The sequence below is a fragment of the Pseudophryne corroboree genome, chromosome 7 (genome assembly GCF_028390025.1).
Source record: "Pseudophryne corroboree isolate aPseCor3 chromosome 7, aPseCor3.hap2, whole genome shotgun sequence".
Taxonomy (NCBI): domain Eukaryota; kingdom Metazoa; phylum Chordata; class Amphibia; order Anura; family Myobatrachidae; genus Pseudophryne; species Pseudophryne corroboree.
The window spans coordinates 196489307-196506916 of record NC_086450.1 but is presented as its reverse complement, the minus strand read 5'-3'; the positions used below and the strand labels follow the sequence as shown (position 1 = coordinate 196506916).

At 48.5% G+C, this 17610-nt stretch overlaps 1 protein-coding gene across 1 annotated transcript in view; it reads right to left on the bottom strand.

The window, feature by feature from the left end:
* The window catches only part of TMBIM1 (transmembrane BAX inhibitor motif containing 1), a 91901-nt gene extending 80947 nt beyond the window's left edge, over positions 1–10954 (bottom strand). Inside the window, exon 1 of the mRNA XM_063933928.1 lies at positions 10805–10954. The gene's annotated coding sequence lies outside the window, so the exon portion shown is untranslated. The remainder of the gene's footprint in view (positions 1–10804) is intronic.
* Between the last annotated feature and the right edge of the window lie 6656 nt (positions 10955–17610).

The window sequence follows — 17610 nt, the reverse complement described above, 5'->3', positions numbered from 1 at the left end:
AGCCTTTACCGGATTGGCAGTACCCATCGTATAGTGTGTACCTAGTTTATGATGCTGCAGATGCGTAAGAACCCTTAAATACCTGTATAAACTATTTTACAGAAGACGCAAATTCACTTCTTCACCAAACCCAGCCGTCTCTCATCCTAAACCCTCTGTGGCCCACACCATAGCCAGATTAAGGAGGGGGTGCAGGGCATACTGTCCCCCCCGGGGCCCCTCTGTCAGGGGCCTCCCTAGCCAGAGAACACGGACAACTCTAGCTTTCCCTCTTATGCAGCAGCAGCAGAAACAGGCAGTCAGAATGCGAGCAGGACAGTATGCAGGGCAGGCAGAGACACAGGGGTATCAGGTTTCATGAGCCATAGTACCTACGCAGCTTTCTGACCAGAGGAGAGATAGGAGGGTAGAGAGAGCTGTAATATCCCTTTTCCACTACTGAGCACGGGTCGCAGCCGGGAGCCTAACACGGGTGCAACCCGGCTGCGGCCCGTGCTCAGCCCCCATTCCCACTGCATATTGCCGGGTTAGTGACGCTGCGCGCCGCCCTTCCATACAGTGTAAACAGGAGCGACACGGCTTCCGTTTACACTACAACCCTACCCGGATCGTTCCTTTTTCCTACCCAGGTATTTACGGGTCACTTGATCCGGGTTTTTGCGGGGGGGGGGGACCCTTTTCCACTAGCAAAAAACACGGGAAAATGCGCACCCCCGTACATTTACCCGTGTTTTTTGAGCTAGTGGAAAAGGGGTATAAAGGACACAGAGATCCCAGCTTCTCCTCCCTGCCTGGGTGTCTGGGTCCTGTGTAACATGTTATCTCATGAGGGTCTATAGAGAGACCTCCTGAGTCCTGTGCCAGTGTGTAAGTAGTACAGAGCCTGATGTTATTCTTGCATTTGACAAGATTAAGGTAAAGTAGTTATCCTGCACTGGATATAAGATATCTATTAAACACTTTGTATTATGAACCAGCTACTCTTATTATTAGAGATAATCTTATCTGAATCATAAACAGGCTGGAGGTGCTCCTGGAATTATGAAAAAACTCATGTTCCAAAAATATTGTGGGGACTAGCCCCAAAGAAAATTCCTTTTTTGGAGCACTCTTTTGAAATAATTAACGGTATACCGTTAATTATTTCAAAAGAGTGCTCCAAAAAAGGAATTTTCTTTGGGGCTAGTCCCCACAATATTTTTGGTGCATTTGACAAGATAAATGATAGATTTAATGTTCTATGTGTATTTTAAGGTTGTTTAAATTGTCTTTGGGCCTAATTCACTATGAATTTCTATTGAGGCTGAATTAGCAATTTTGTCAAACCTGTTACTGCTAAAAAATAGCATGTGAAGAGCCGCCCAAAAAGGATAAAAGGTGCTCACCGATGCGTTTGCAAATCTGCATATGCATTAGCAGAATTGCAATGCATACGCAAAAAAACGAGCACAATCAACAGTTACAGCTGACCCATGCCTGCTCAAAATAATGTGAATGCAATTCGCACCAGGCTCCATGTTTTTCACTGCAGTGTTCGCAGATGACATCAGATACTCGATTCAAAAACAGGAATGGGTCATGTTGGGTGGTATGCACAATCCAATACACCCTCCCTCCTTTCACTGGGGCCCCCCCGTCTTAGGTGCCCGGGCACCCCTGAGGTTTAATCAGGCCCTGGTCCACGCTCACTTTCTACCCCATCTGGGTCACCCTTGTCTGTGTGCCCCTCCCCTTTAGAATGTAAGCTTTCATGAGCCAGGCCCTTTTCCCTCATGTGCTTTTACGTCTCTTACTTAACCTATCTTCTTTTTAATACTCCCTTTGATGGCACCAAATCCCCCAGTTTTCTGCCACCCTGATATTTATGTCAGTGCTGTTGACTGACGCAGCTATGTTTATATACCCTGTACTTGTCCTATATTGCATTGAATTGTAAGTCACTGTCTTCATGTTTTGCTTATTTGTTTACTCTATAATTGGGCGCTGTGGATCCCATGTGGTGCCATATAAGGATAATAATAATAATAATAATAATAATAATATTATGCAAATTTATGACTTTCACCCTCCCTTCCTAGAATTATAATATTCCTAAACAGGGGTGGATTGGGATGGAAAACCAGCCTGGGAAATTGATGTAAGCAGCCCTAATGGTACGGTCTGATGAGGAGGTGGGGTCTGTTAAGGGGGCGGGAATACTCCTCATAGGGCCTGATTGTACGCAATTGCGGCCTTCCTTGTGTCTTTTGCTGCAGTTGTGTCTGAGACTGGAGGTGGATTGGCAAATGAAAGTGGCCCTGTAAAATTGTATAAAAGTGGCCTGACATGGGCAGCACAAGAGGTATAACCTACTGTGTAGCCACAGCAACATCACTGGATGGCAGAGTTGCTGTACTGCAGAGATGGATTACCAGAACAGAATGAATAAGGACAATGCTGTGTACTGAGCGTGGTGAGCTGCCTGGGGCCACATGACAACACACAAACAGGCCCTTCAGACACGTCAGCCTACCAGGAATCTTCCTGATAAAACCTATGGCCAATCCGCCCCTGTTCCTAAATCTGTAGTGTCTCCTGTAAGCACTTTGCATTCATTTGCCTGGAAAGTACATGTAAGCTCATTGAGACATTCGGGAAGAGGAAAAGATCTGGCTGTTCAGAACATGTTTATATTGTGAATTAGACAAGTCATTCCTCACACCACACCCCTTCTCCCCCAACTCACAGATCCAGCGTAACTGCACCTACATGACTCATCCTGACTCTGAGAGCATTTATACAGTATACTCAGTAATACAAAAATAAACTCCATATTGCCCAAATACATAAACAATAATAATAAAACAGATATGTCATTTTGAGACAAACAGAGCGCAGCAGTAATTATTACCAGCACAGAGGGAGAAGCAAAAATACAACGATGCACTTTCACTTTGCAGCAATAAGCTAAACTAAGCACATGCACGTTTTTGGGGATAGGATCTGTAAACATGTATCCTCAATAATACTGCTTTTATTATTTGTACTGGTACATTGAAAGTTGAAGAACTCCACCCAAAACTAGTAATGTAATTTAAACAGACCACAAGAGTTTAAAAAAAATATCTAACATATACCACTTAACAGTTATTAAGGGCCTATGGATAAAGTTATTAAGGGCCTATGGATAAAGTTATTAAGGGCCTATGGATAAAAGCTCATAACATGGGGAACACTAATGTAACATACAGAAATGCATAATATAAGCTACTATAAGCAAACTTTTATATATAAAGGCATATACCTCCCAACTGTCCCGTTTTTCGCGGGACAGTCCCGTTTTTTTGGGACTGTCCATCCCGCGGGACGCAGTGTCCCGCAATGGGGCAGGGGGCAGTTGGGAGGCTCCTGTCACTCACAGCTCTGCTTAGTGCTTAGTCTATTCCTGGGAGGCAGAGGGACTGGGGGCATGACCCCCCCCACACACACTGTGACTAAAATGGGAGGCATGGGCCGCGATCGTGGCATGCCTATGAAGCCACGCCCCCTTTCCCACAGGCCATGCCACCTTTTCGGCACGGAGAGTCCAGATTTGCCTCCCGTGGATGTTGGAAGGTATGTACTAGTTAGATTACAAGTTTATGGGCTTAGGCCCTCATTCCGAGTTGTTCGCTCGTTCTTTTTCATCGCATCGCAGCGATTTTCCGCTAACTGCTCATGCTCAATGTTCGCACTGCGGCTGCGCCAAGTAAATTTGCTAAGAGGTTTGGTATTTTACTCACGGCATTACGAGGTTTTTTCTTCGTTCTGGTGATCGGAGTGTGATTGACAGGAAGTGGGTGTTTCTGGGCGGAAACTGGCCGTTTTATGGGTGTGTGTGAAGAAACGCTGCCGTTTCTGGGAAAAACGCGGGAGTGGCTGGAGAAACGGGGGAGTGTCTGGGCGATCGCTGGGTGTGTTTGTGACGTCAAACCAGGAACGACAAGCACTGAACTGATCGCACTGGAAGAGTAAGTCTCGAGCTACTCAGAAACTGCACAGAAAAATCTTTTCGCAATATTGCGAATCTTTCATTCGCAATTCTGCTAAGCTAAGATACACTCCCAGAGGGCGGCGGCTTAGCGTGTGCACTGCTGCGAAAAGCGGCTTGCGAGCGAACAACTAGGAATGAGGGCCTTAATGTACTAAGTCTAAAATGAGGTCAAACCCCCCAAAACTGTCATTTTCTGCATTTTGACTGCATTCCTCATATGTATAAAGCTCCAGAAAGCAAAACTTTCCAAATCTTGTAATACGCAACGGTCATCTGGATGCCGGCGGTCACGTGCCCGACGCCAGAATCCTGACACCACTCGGGAGACTGACGCCAGAACACTGATCGCCGGATTTCCAAAAGTGAGTACCAGGGTTGGGAGGTGGGGAGGGATAAGCACTAGGGAGGTGGTTAGCTGTACCCACCACCTGCTGAGGGGGGTGTACTATGATATACCGGCTCTTGGCATCCCGGCGCCCAGCATACCGGCGCCCAGCATACCGGCGCCCAGCATACCGACCGCCAGGAATGCTGGCAGTGGGGCAAGCGCAAAAGAGCCCCTTGCGGGCACGGTGGCGCGCTACGCGCACCACACTAATTATTCTCCCTCCAGGGGTGTCATGGACACCTCAAGAGGGAGAATAGTTGTTGGTATCCCGACAGCCAGGATACCGAGTGCCTCCCCCCCTGAGGGTTAGTCCTAGCCTCCACCCACCACTGATTAGCCCTAGCCGCCACCCCCCAAAGGTCAGGGTTAGGGCAGAGGACAGGAGAGGGGTAAAATACTTACCCATGTCCGGTGTCAGGATCCTCATTGTCAGGATGCCGCTGTCCTTTGTGATTTATTAATGCCACTATGTACCTGATAAGTGGTCAGATGTATCACATTCAAAATGCGATGCATAGTACATCCCACCCACGTATGTGAGATTAGTGTACCCCAGGTTCTGAACTTTTACAGGCCTATGTATTTATAATAGTGGCAGTCCCAATTATTTACAATTGCGGAGGAATTTCCATTTTTACATTATCCCCACTAAATATCAAAAATGTCTTCATAGCTTTCGAAAAGCTGCTGTCTCTGTGACTTTGGGGTCTATTCATGGAAAAAACTAAAACTGAATTGCTACTTATCACTATATATCACATCGCTTTGATGCAATGTATAGCTGTAATAAGTAGCAATTCATGTGTACTCACCTATCCGGCGATACACTGCGGAATCCAGGGGTCCAGCAGTGAGTTCTTCTCCAGGTAGTCCCCTCTCCGATGCGCGGAGTCAGCCGGCGGGTCAATCTACACATGTGCCGCTAACTGACCCCTCGGGAGGCTGCAAGGGCTGCTGGGAGGTCAGTGGGGCGGAGCCAGCGCGGGTGCCGTGCAGAAAGCAGGGAAACTGTTTCCGGACCGAAGTTCAGGTTGCGCCATCCAGAGGCGGCGTACCTGAACGCCATGGAGAAGCAGAAAGCTGGGCTTTCCACTCCTTTATGTATCTCACTCACCATACTAAAGAAACATAGAAACATAGAATTTAACGGCAGATAAGAACCACTTGACCCATCTAATCTGCCCCCTTTTTTTTTATCCTTTAGGTAATCTCAACCCTTTTTCAACCTTAATTTTTTGTAAGGATATTTTATTGATGAGCGAGGTTCGGTTTTACTCGGTTTTACTCGGTTCTCAAAACGGCATCTTATTGGCTATCCAAAACACGTGACATCCGTGAGCCAATAAGATGCTGTTTTGAGAACCGAGTAAAACCGAGTAAAACCGAGTAAAACCGAATCCGCTCATCACTAATATTCATATGCCTATCCCAAGCATTTTTAAATTGCTCTACAGTCTTAGCCTCTACCACCTCTGATGCGAGGCTATTCCACTTATCCATTACCCTTTCTGTGATGTAATTTTTCCTTAAATTTCCCCTGAGCCTCCCTCCCTCCAGTTTCAGTGTATGTCCTCGAGTTCTAATACTTCTACTTCCCTTTGAAGAATGTTTCCCTCCTGAACTTTGTTAAGACCCTTGATATATTTGAAAGTTTCTATCATGTCCCCCCTTTCCCTTCTCTCCTCCAGACTATACATGTTAAGATCTTTTAGCCTTTCCGGGTAAGTTGTGTGATGTAGGCCATGCACCATTTTAGTTGACCTTCTTCGTACATTCTCTAATATATTTATATACTTCTGGAGATATGGTCTCCAGAACTGGACACAGTATTCCAGATGGGGTGTACCAATGACCTATACAGTGGCATTATTACTTCTTTTTTCCTGCTACTGATTCCTCTCCCTATGCTTGATGATGCGATTCAGCCACGGAGTAGGGGACCTGCTGGAGAAGTCATGGACTTCACCACGGTAACCTGCTGCAAGAATAGCATGAAGCAGAAAAAAGCCATTTTCCGCAAAACAGGGCTTTTCTCTGCTTTATGAATTGACCCCTTTATAACAGGCAAGTCGGAGGAGTCTTCAGTATTTTTGAAAAGACTCCTTCACAATATTTGACACTGCACATGTGTGCAGGGTCAGTTTCTTTGAGAGAATGGTAGCTGCAGAAAAACCTCCATGGACATCTGGACCAAGGCCCTCATTCCGAGTTGTTCGCTCGCTAGCTGCTTTTAGCAGCATTGCCCACGCTAAGCCGCCGCCTACTGGGAGTGAATCTTAGCTTAGCAGAATTGCGAACGAAAGATTCTCAAAATTGCGAATAGAAATGTCTTAGCAGTTTCTGAGTAGCTCGACACTTACTCTGCCACTGCAATCAGTTCAGTCAGTTTCGTTCCTGGTTTGACGTCACAAACACACCCAGCGTTCGCCCAGACACTCCCCCGTTTCTCCAGCCACTCCCGCGTTTTTCCCAGAAACGGCAGCGTTTTTTCACACACACCCATAAAACGGTCAGTTTCCGCCCAGAAACACCCACTTCCTGTCAATCACACTACGATCACCAGAACGAAGAAAATTCTTCGTAATGCCGTGAGTAAAATACCTAACTGTTGAGTAAAATAACTAAGCACATGCGCTCTGCGAACATTGCGCATGCGCAGTAAGCGACTAATCGCAAAATAGAGAAAATCGGCAACAAGCGAACAACTCGGAATGAGGGCCCAAGTTCTGAAAAGCTACCTTTGTGGAGTTTGGTGCATACTGGCTACTTATACCCCCTACCACTGCTGCTAAGACCTGGGTTATTGCCGTGATAACCCAGGGCGGCTCAGTGAAAAAGGGTTAACCCAGGTCTAGTGACCTGGGAATTCAACTCAGGTACCTTGCAGGGTTGGTCCCGTAAAGGACCTGGGTCACAGTGTAAACGGGTAAACCTCATTGATGCAACCCGATTACAGCATAGGAAGAGCAGGTGCTTGGGAGATCTCATTTCCAAGCTCCAGTGCATCAGACGTGAGCAGTGACATCGCCAACCTGCCAATAAGTCGGGTCCTGCCACCAGTCTGAAAGGGGTCGCTGCTGGGTTGCACCCAAGTTGGACCCGTATACAAAATCCCAGGTGCAACCTGGCATTTTAATATGAAAGGAGTATAAATGGAGTGAGGTGGGATCTATTTCCTCAGGCAATTTGCCTGCCAAGACAGAGTTAATTGTCAAGACCCCCAGTTAAGCCCCTTTCAAGCTTAGCGAGAATCCCGAGTTTTGGCCGGGGCTTAGCCAAACTACCCGGGTCTCGCTTATGTCTGATACCCTTTTCATTTGAGTGCCGGGTAGTTTTGCCGGTCCCTGCCTGACCCCCCTTTCACACAGGGAAGCAAATTACTGGGTGAAGCAGTTCTACCCGGTAATTTGCAGATCAACACAGTTATTTCTTCTATGTGAAAGGGTCAACCCGGGTCGAAATTCTCAGGTCTCCGATACTGGTAGATTTCTGGGTTGAAGTCCCAGGAATTTCAACCCAGGTTGACCCTTTTACACAGAAAAAGGACCCATGTTTATCTGCAAATTACCAGGTAGAACTTCTTAACCTGTTAAGTTGACTTTCTGTGGCAAAGGGGTATAAAAGCCATCAACCTCGGAACATGTTCTCGGATTGGCGCCCCTGCTATTAACCAGGGTTTTTCCAGGGACTTATATTCTGGGTAGACAACCCGGGTTAAGTCTTAATGGTGCGACAAGGGACATAACATGGGTTGCACCTAGAAGCCTCGTATAGGCCGTTTGCGGCTGCCTGGAGGGGGCAGGGCATTCTGCTGCGGTCTTTGCTGCAGTGTGTAAAAGCAGCCGGCACACCCTTGCGCTGACCGTTGTTGTGAGGTCTGGTGGCTGGAGAAGGGGGTGTGTGTTTGCTTGAGTGTGTTTGCTTGAGTGTGTATGGTGTGTGTGTGTGTGTGTGTGTGTGTGTGTGTGTGTGTGTGTGTGTGTGTGTGTGTGTGTGTGTATAAGAGCAGCTTGACAGTCCTGGCTTGCAGAATGCAATGCAGACCCAATTTATGTCTGAAAAAGGACGACCAGGAAATTTCCCTGCTCTCAGGTGTAGAGTGAAAAGGAAGCAGTCAGCAAAAATCCTGGGGTTTTGCTAAGGTGAAAAACCCGGGTCTGAGCAGGGAAATTCCCAGGTCGTATGTCTGAAAGGGTTATCAGTTGCACAACAAACTTCATCAGCTGACGGCCAGCCGGGGGAGCTCTTTAGCGTGTTCTCCGGGAATTATTATTCCGATCCCTACACTGGTTGGTTTATGTATCCAACAACACCAGCACAAGGCTGAAGGTAGCTTCTTATTCGGCCAGCTTCTTATTCACTTCTTGGGGGTCATTCCAACCCGTTCGCACGCAGCGGTTCTTCTCTGCGGTGCGAACGGGTCAGGACTGAGGCTGCGCGGCGTCCGCAATGCGCACGCGCGTCTACTCACCGTTTTCCGGGTGTGGAGATCCGAACGCAGGCGTGTCCAGGCGTTTGGAGGGCTGATGTCTGACGTCAATCCCGGGACCTTCGTTGCTGGATCCGTCGCGCAGGGTAAGTAGGTCTGAGCCTGGTCTTGTTTTGCAGGAAACTTTTTTAGCATAGCAGGGCTGCACAAGCGATCGCAGCCCTGCTATGCTAAAATACACTCCCCCCATAGGCGGCGTCTAGTTGATCACACGAGCAGCAAAAAGTTGCTACGTGCGATCAACTCGGAATGACCACTCTTATTCAAGCTCCAGCTTCTTATTCAGATCATTCAATTTGCAAAGGGTTAATGAGTCTTGGGCCACAAATTTGACACCTGAAATCAACAGAGGAGGGTCCCTTGCATGTGACCCACATGTACTTTGCCCAACACTGGATTGGGCATGAAATACGCTGGCAAAGTTGGCACATACACCATATATTACATTTTGAATAAGTAGCTGTAGTTTTGCAAGGGTTAACGAGTCTTGGGCAACAAATTTGACACCTGAAATTAACAGAGTGGGGTCACTTGCATATGACCCACATGTATTTTGCCTTGCCCAAACCAGTGTTGAGTAAGGCAAAATACATGTGGGTCATATGCAAGTAACCCCACTTTGTTGATTTCAGGTGTTAAATTTGTTACCCGAGACTCGTTAACCCTTGCAAAACTGCAGCTACTTATTCAAAATAGTAAATCATAATGCGGTGTTTGTGCCCACTTTGCCAGCGTATTTCATGCCCAAACCCTTGTTGGGCAAGGCAAAATATATGTGGGTCATATGCAAGTGACCCCACTCTGTTGATTTCAGATGTCAAATTTGTTGCCCAAGACTGGTGAACCCTTGCAAAACTGCAGCTACTTATTAAAAATTATTATCATGGTGTATATGCCCACATTGCAAGCGTATTTCATGCCCAAATCAGTGTTGGGCAAAGCAAAAAACAAGTGGGTCATATGCAATTGACCACCCTCTGTTGATTTCAAGTGTCAAATTTGTTGGCCAAGACTCGTTAACCCTTGCAAAACTGCAGCTACTTATTCAAAATGGTAATTTATGGTGTATGTGCCCACTTTGCCAGCATATTTCATGCCCAAACCAACTTTGGGCAAGGCAAAGTACATGTGGGTCATATGCAAGGGACCCTCCTCTGTTGATTTCAGGTGTCAAATTTGTTGCCCAAGACTCATTAACCCTTGCAAAACTGGATGATCTGGATAAGAAGCTTGAGCTGGAATAACAAGTGAATAAACTGGAGCTTGGATAAGAAGAGAATAAGAAGCTAACTTCAGCCTCGTCAGCACAGCGCATGGTCATCAGATTTGGAATCAAGAATCTACATTAAGCATCAAAATAGGTCAAAATCTAAATCTATATAATGATTACAATTCTCTGGCAAAGGGTATGCAGTGCTGCAAATCTAATCCGTGCTATACATGAGTCTGAGAACACTCCCCCACTACCACCGCCAGGATGACGAGACCCCCTCCCCCCACACACAGTGACACAATGTAACCAGCACACTGATACACACACAACACAGTCACACTGCAGCCCCGAAACTCCCAATCTGCGTTCATTTACATCAATTTTCAATGTATCGCCTTTCCTCATCCCTTACACCCGATCATCAGCCCCTATACACCTCATCATCAGCTCTTATATACCAGATCATCTGCCCTTATATACCAGATCATCTGCCCTTATATACCAGAGCCTCATCACACCCGACCCGTAGCTATTACACACTAGATCCTCAGCCCTTTTAACCCCCTTCGCTCACCCCCTACAAGTTTCCCTGTAAACACATTTCCATGTGACATCTGGTGCTGTTTATATTCTGATCTCCTTGTATTACCCCTAGTACACCCGCAGCATATGTATAATGTAGCTAGGCTGCCCTCCTCTTACCTGAGCTTATGAATCGTCCTCCTGTCTGGATATTTCTTCTGGTCTGACCAGTGTGTATCGGGGTTTGGAGTTGGGTGTGGGTAGTAAGGCAGAGTTTCCTACACTCCCTTCTCAACTCCAAATGCCAAGGCGAGGATGTGTGCTGATAGCGCCTCTGCTGGCAAAGTCTCGCTGTTGCTAGTCGCATACTGTACGTAACCCAATAACTGCTGGAAAAGAATTTAAATAAAATTCTTCATCCACAACTGATTATTATTATTTATTATTATTATTATTATTATAATATTATTATTATTATTATTATTATTTTGAAAGTATGGTTAATTCTTTGGACAAAATTTATGCGCAGAAAGAATGGTGACTGAAATATCAATGTTGGTAATATTGATATGTGACTGTGAGAAAAAATAAGATGCAAATTAAAAAGCATTAAAAAAGTCTTAATAAAAAGAAACTGTAACTACAACTGAAATTTAATAAATACTGTCTGTGTAGAGTTTGTATGTTCTACACGTTTTTGCCTTGGTTTCCTCCATGAGCCCCAGTTTCCTCACCACACTCAAAAGACATACTAGTATGTTAATTGGCTGCTGACTAAAATGGAGTGTAATGTATTTGTTACGGAATTAAAGGCCCACACACACTGGGCGATTTTGAGCTGAAAGCAGCTCACTTTTGGTGTTTTGAGCTGCTTTCAGCTCAAAACCGCCCAGTGCGTATGCCTCGGCGATGAGTGATAAGCGCTGATGCGCATCACCCCCCCCCCTTCCCTGCTTCATGAATGGTCGGGTGACCGTTCACCCCCGCTGACATTCCTGGCCAGTGGGGAAAATCGCTCAGTGTGTATGCACTGAGCGATTTTCAGCCCAGCGATGTCAGCGATCATCGCTGTGCATACACGCTGGGCTTGCCCAGAGTGTATGCACCTTAAGACTGTGAGCTCTGTTTAGACTGCTGCTGGGTACACACTAAACGATGTGTGTACCCAGCCGATGGCATTGCACAACCTTTATAACTATATCATACCTCCTAACTGTCCCGATTTTTGCGGGACAGTCACGTTTATTTGGGACTGTCCCACCCACAAGTCACAGTGTCTCGCAGTAGGGGTGGGGGGCAGTTGGGAGAACCCCTGTCACTCACTGCTCTGCATAGTAGAGCAGCAGTGAACAGATGCTGTACGCATGCGCACAGCATCTTTTCATAGGATACAGAGGGACTGGGTGCATGCCAGCAGCTCATAGAGCGCTGGGCATGCCCCTTCAGTGAGGTAAATGGGAGACGTGGCAGGTGGTCACGGTATTCCAGCGACGCCACCTCCCCTTTTACCGACTCCACATCCCGTTTTCGTGCGGAGTCCTGTTTCAACAAAACTGAAGGTTGGGAGGTATGCTACATATATTAATAATAATAATAATAATTTTATTTATATAGCGCTCTTTCTCCAAATAGGACTCAAGGCGCTTAACAGATACATAGCACAATATAGTACAGAACATAATGAAGTACATTTTCATAAAATACAGAAGCATGAAGATACTAAAAGGAACATTATGGAAATGCTTGAGTAAACAGGAAAGTCTTGAGTCTACTTTTGAAGGATTCTATAGTTGGGGCCTCTCGCACTGTGCGGGGAAGTGAGTTCCATAGAGTCGGAGCTGCATGACTAAAAGCTCGACCCCCAGATGAATTACTGGAGATTCTAGGTACTGCTAAAAGTCATTCATCTACAGATCGCAGTAATTGAGTGGGCAGTATGGGGTCAGAAGCTGCTTCAGGTACCTTGGGCCCTGGTCATGTAATGCTTTGAAACTCAGTAAGCCAATCTTGAAGATGATTCGCCATCTTACAGGCAGCCAGTGAAGGGAGCAGAGTATGGGTGTTATGTGGCTAGAACGGGGCTGGTTGGTTAACAGCCTGGCAGCTGTGTTTTGCACCAGCTGTAAGCGTTGCAATTCTTTTGCTGGGAGACCAAGGTAGAGGGCATTACAGTAGTCTAATCGAGATGATACAAATGCATGTATGACTTTTGGCATGTCATCTGAGGGAATTAAGTGCTTGATTCTGGCTATGTTCCTCAGGTGAAAGAATGAGGATTTGATTGTGACTGATATCTGATGTGTAAGTGTCAAACCACCATCCAGGACAACGCCAAGATTCCGCACACGATCACTGGCCTGTAATTCTGAATCCCCGAGTGTAAGTCCAGTTGGTTGGCTATGCTGCGGTCTTGTCCTTTGATGTTGTATTGTTGATATTGATCAACAATACACACTGAACGATACATCATACAACTGTGCAATATATAATTTACAGCTGCATTTAGGATGCATGCCACCACTGTGAAGATTGTCCATTGGGAGTGCAGCATGCCCGAGAGAAGTGCCATAACTAGACATTTTAGCGCTGTGTGCAAGAAACAGCGGGTATCTCTGGCGGCATCAGTAGAGGCTGCGACAGCTCATAGATGGGAGCACGCGGCTGAACGAGTGCTCTCACTCCCTCTCCATTTCAGTGGCAGCGGCGGGGCTCACAGGCGGCATCCGTAGAGGCTGCAATGGCTCATAGACGGGAGCATGATTCTGAAGGAGCGCTCCCACTCCCTCTCCATTTCAGTGGTGGCGGCGGGGCTCACAGGCGGAATTACCGCAGGAGGGACTGTGTGACACCAAATGACACCTGCGGCACCGCTCCCCATCCCTTACAGGCCGGCGGACAAACTTCACTACTCACTACTTCACTACTCTCTCACTGAGTAAAACGGCCGTACAGGGGGTGTGCTGCCAGATGGTGCGCCTTCAGTGCAGTTGTGCTGTGGGCAAGGCACCATCAGCACACACCTAGTTACGGCCCTGCGGCCGACAGTAGGCCCTGCTCCAGGCACGTTCGACAGGAGCGGTCGAACGAGACAGAGAGCTACTAAAAGTGCGCAGGCATTTCAAATGTAGTGTCAGCTGTCAGCCAATCAGAGCTCGAGGACCGGCATTCTCCACTCCCCCCTCTCCATGCCCTGTTTTCCACGCCCCCAACAACCTCTGCGTGTCTGTCTGTATATCGGGGGTCATTCCAAGTTGATCGCTAGCTGCATTCGTTCGCTGTGCAGCGATGAGGCAAAAAAAGGCACTTCTGCGCATGCGTATGCGGCGCAATGTGCACGTGCATCGTACTTTTACAACGGTCGATGTAGTTTCACACAGGGTCTAGCGAAGTTTTTCAGTCGCACTGCTGACCGCAGTGTGATTGACATGAAGTGGGCGTTTCTGGGTGTCAACTGACCGTTTTCAGGGAGTGTTCGTAAAAACGCAGGCGTGCCAGGAAAAACGCAGGCGTGGCTGGGCGAACGCAGGGCGTGTTCGTGACGTCAAAACAGGAACTGAATAGTCTAAAGTGATCACAAGTGCTGAGTAGGTATTTAGCTACTCTAAAACTGCACAAAAACTTTGCCGCCGCTCTGCGATCCTTTCGTTCGCACTTCTGCTAAGCTAAAATACAGTGGGAGGCGGCATAGCGTTTGCACGGCTGCTAAAAACAGCTAGCGAGTGAACAACTCGGAATGACCACCATCATCTGAAACCCAAGGCTGTCTGGGGACGTAGTCTGTAAACACAAAATGGCCGGTGTCCAATTTCACATCTGCTGCCTGTCATAAGCGCCGGGCACTACATACAGAGCAAACACCTTTATCCCACAGGTCACTATCACTACTTGCAATATAGATACAACTGTACATTTCATGAAAACCATACAATGAGCACACTAAGGGTCCTATTCAACATGGGGGGCCGGACTGTTCTCAATATTCAGTATTCAACTCGTCACGAGTTGCAGTGGTGGATACTTAAGTACTGGACCAATTTAGCATTTCCTCAGCACGGAGACAGCTGCTTAGAAAAGCAGCTTTCCCGTGATCTCTTAACACCGCTACCAAAGTAGCAGTGTTTCTTATTACTAGGTGCCGGCCACCTGCGCATGGGTGACCTGAGTACTCACAAGAGCAGGGCACTGCAGGACAAGTACATGATATAAACATTGCTGCAACAGTGGTTATGGAACTCAAATAAGCAGCAGGTGGCAGAAACTGAGGACTAAGTGCCGATGAAAAGAAGTATGGGGGAGAGGATAGCATAAGTAAGGAAAGCCAAAGAACATGAGGGAACAGGGCCCTGTTCATGATAGCTTACATTCTACGCAACACCAGGTTTCCTTACAGGGCCAGTTCTTGCCCTTTTGGCGCCCCGGGTGGGAAATAGGGGTGTGGCTTCATACAGGGGGCGTGGTCAGTCACGCCCCCTGTACAGTAGAGTAGCGCCGCTGAAAAAGAAAAAAAAGAATACTTACTATCCCCGCTCCCGACCGCTGCAGACCTGCACCGGCGCCGCTCCTCTCCTCGGATCTGGCAAAGACAGACACTAGAGGTCAATTATGACCCCTAGCGTCTGTGTCAGTCCCACAATGCTGTGCGGTGCGCGATGACGTCATCACGCACCGCACAGCAAAGGTCCTCTCCACGAAGGGAAACTAGACGCGTAGCGTCTAGTTCCCTTCACAGCGGGGAACCAGCGGGACCAGTGGGGGACACAGCGGGCAGCGGGGGGCACAGCAGTAGCGGATCTTGCCATGGTGCGGCGCCCCAAGCAAAAGTCCTGCTTGCCTGTGGCAAGATCCGCTACTGTTTCCTTATCATAGGAATCAACACCATTTGAAGATAGTGTTGATCAACGCAGGTAAACCTGAATATTAGGTGGCCAATGCTGGATTTCCCATTAGGCATGTGGGGCAGCACTTGTTTGAATGCTTGTTTTGGTACTGTCTGTCTGAAATGTATCAGTAACTGCAAAATATTTCCACTGTACTGTACATATTCATTGGAGTGTAAATGTAAGAGGTGCGGCTGCGGTGTGGTGGTGCCTGCTGCCGTGCAGGTGTAAATTCGGTACTCACCAGGCGCCGCTCTCTCTCACCTTCAGGTACCGGAACCTTCAACGGACCTGGCAATCTTCAATCGGATCCAGACACAGCGATTCCCTCTCGGAGCTGACCGACGACCGAGCTGAGGAGAGAATAGTTTACCTTAAAGGGGGTATCGACCCTTCTTCCACTGGAAAAGGGGATACCCCAGGGGTGACCGCGACCTTCACTGGTTGGGTGAAAGGTCATCACCGGCACAAAGCCTCAGCCACCCAGATTTCACACACTCTCGCACGTAGTGTGATGAAAAGGATTCTCACGTCCGTGAGCAATCCCGACTCCGGCGCTCGGGGACAGACAAGGGACAAACGTACACGGATGCTACTCACCGTCACAAGTCTTGCACTCCGATCTTCTCCACTTACAGGTCCCTGTAAGGAGGCAAAGAGAAACAGCCGTGCAGGGCCAAGAACTACCCTAGTGTGCGTCCGCTACACTAGCTACATAAACAGAGCCCTCAAACTAGCTCGTGTGGGTGGTGCGACACAACTATGCACAACTTAAACAACGCATACACTTTGCCCTGCACGGTAACAACATACATCACAATATCGGAATACAAGATCACACGGTGCTGTCCCTTTAAATCCCTACCTCTGGAAAGGGGGTGGGCGCCGCACGGCCTACCCACCTCCTGTACCTTCCCTTATGTGGGCCCCAGGCCTGCCTACCTAAATACCTCAGGGTGGCCTGGGCCTAGCGCCCAGTGCCACCTTTATTCACCTCGGGGGTCGTATTCACTGGGCCTAGCGCCCCCTAGCTGCACACAGACCGGAGGCCTGATTTCACCCACGGGCCTAGCGCCCGCCTAACCTGTCACACGCGGGGTGACCTGGGCCTAGTACCCAGCGTCACCTTTAGATATCCCTAGCTGGCCAAAATACCCTAGGGCCTAATGCCCTCTAATGCCCCACAGGCCTATTGCCTGATATGCCCCCGGGCCTAGCGCCCGCCTAACTGGTGCCACAGGGAGAGGGTGGCTTGGGCCTAATGCCCAAACCACCTAATCAAATAATGGCCCCCAATCTCCTATCTGCGCCCAGGCCTAGTGCCCGAATTGTGCCCTCGGGCCTAATGCCCGTCCCTGGTGGTCGAGGGAGGAAAAGGGGAGGGGGTGAGGGTAGCCTCACTGAGGCCTCAACTGATCCAGGGATCTCCGGTGCCCTCTTCTGCCGCTGACCCGTCCTGGCCAGCGGCGCCGCCTCCATTCTTCTGCGTCCAGCCGTCGCTGGACATCTTCTTCCTGCAGGCCGACGTCTTCTGGCCTCTTCAGCGGCCACCGGAGCTCCCCAGCGCTCTCCGGCGCGGCCTCCTTCTTGTTCTTCTCCCGCCCGGCGTCTGACGTCAGACGCCGGGGGCGGGGCCTATGACGCGGCGAGCGCCGGTTGGCTCGCCGCGTCCCTCTCTGACTGGCCACCGCTCCGGGAGCCGCGATTGGCTCCCGGAGGGCGCCAACATTCAAAGCCCTCCGCAGCCTCTGGTCCGGTGCAGGGAAAAGGGTAATCCCTGCACCGGACACCCGCCGCCGCCACGCACCCAGCGCTGGGGACAGACAAGCTGCCCCAGCGCTGTCCCCAGCCAGCAGTTCTGATGTGCCCACAGGGCACATCTCTACATAAATGGGTAGGACATGCACATACTTCCCCTGTAATCTGTCCTACTCAGAACATACCGTGTATACTCGAGTATAAGTCAACCCGAATATAAGCCGAGGCACCTAATTTTACCACAAAAACCTGGAAAAACTTATTGACTTGAGTATAAGCCTAGGGTGGGAAATGCAGCTCTAGCCATACACAGCCCTCATAGTGCCAGATTTGCCCCCACAGTGCCAGATA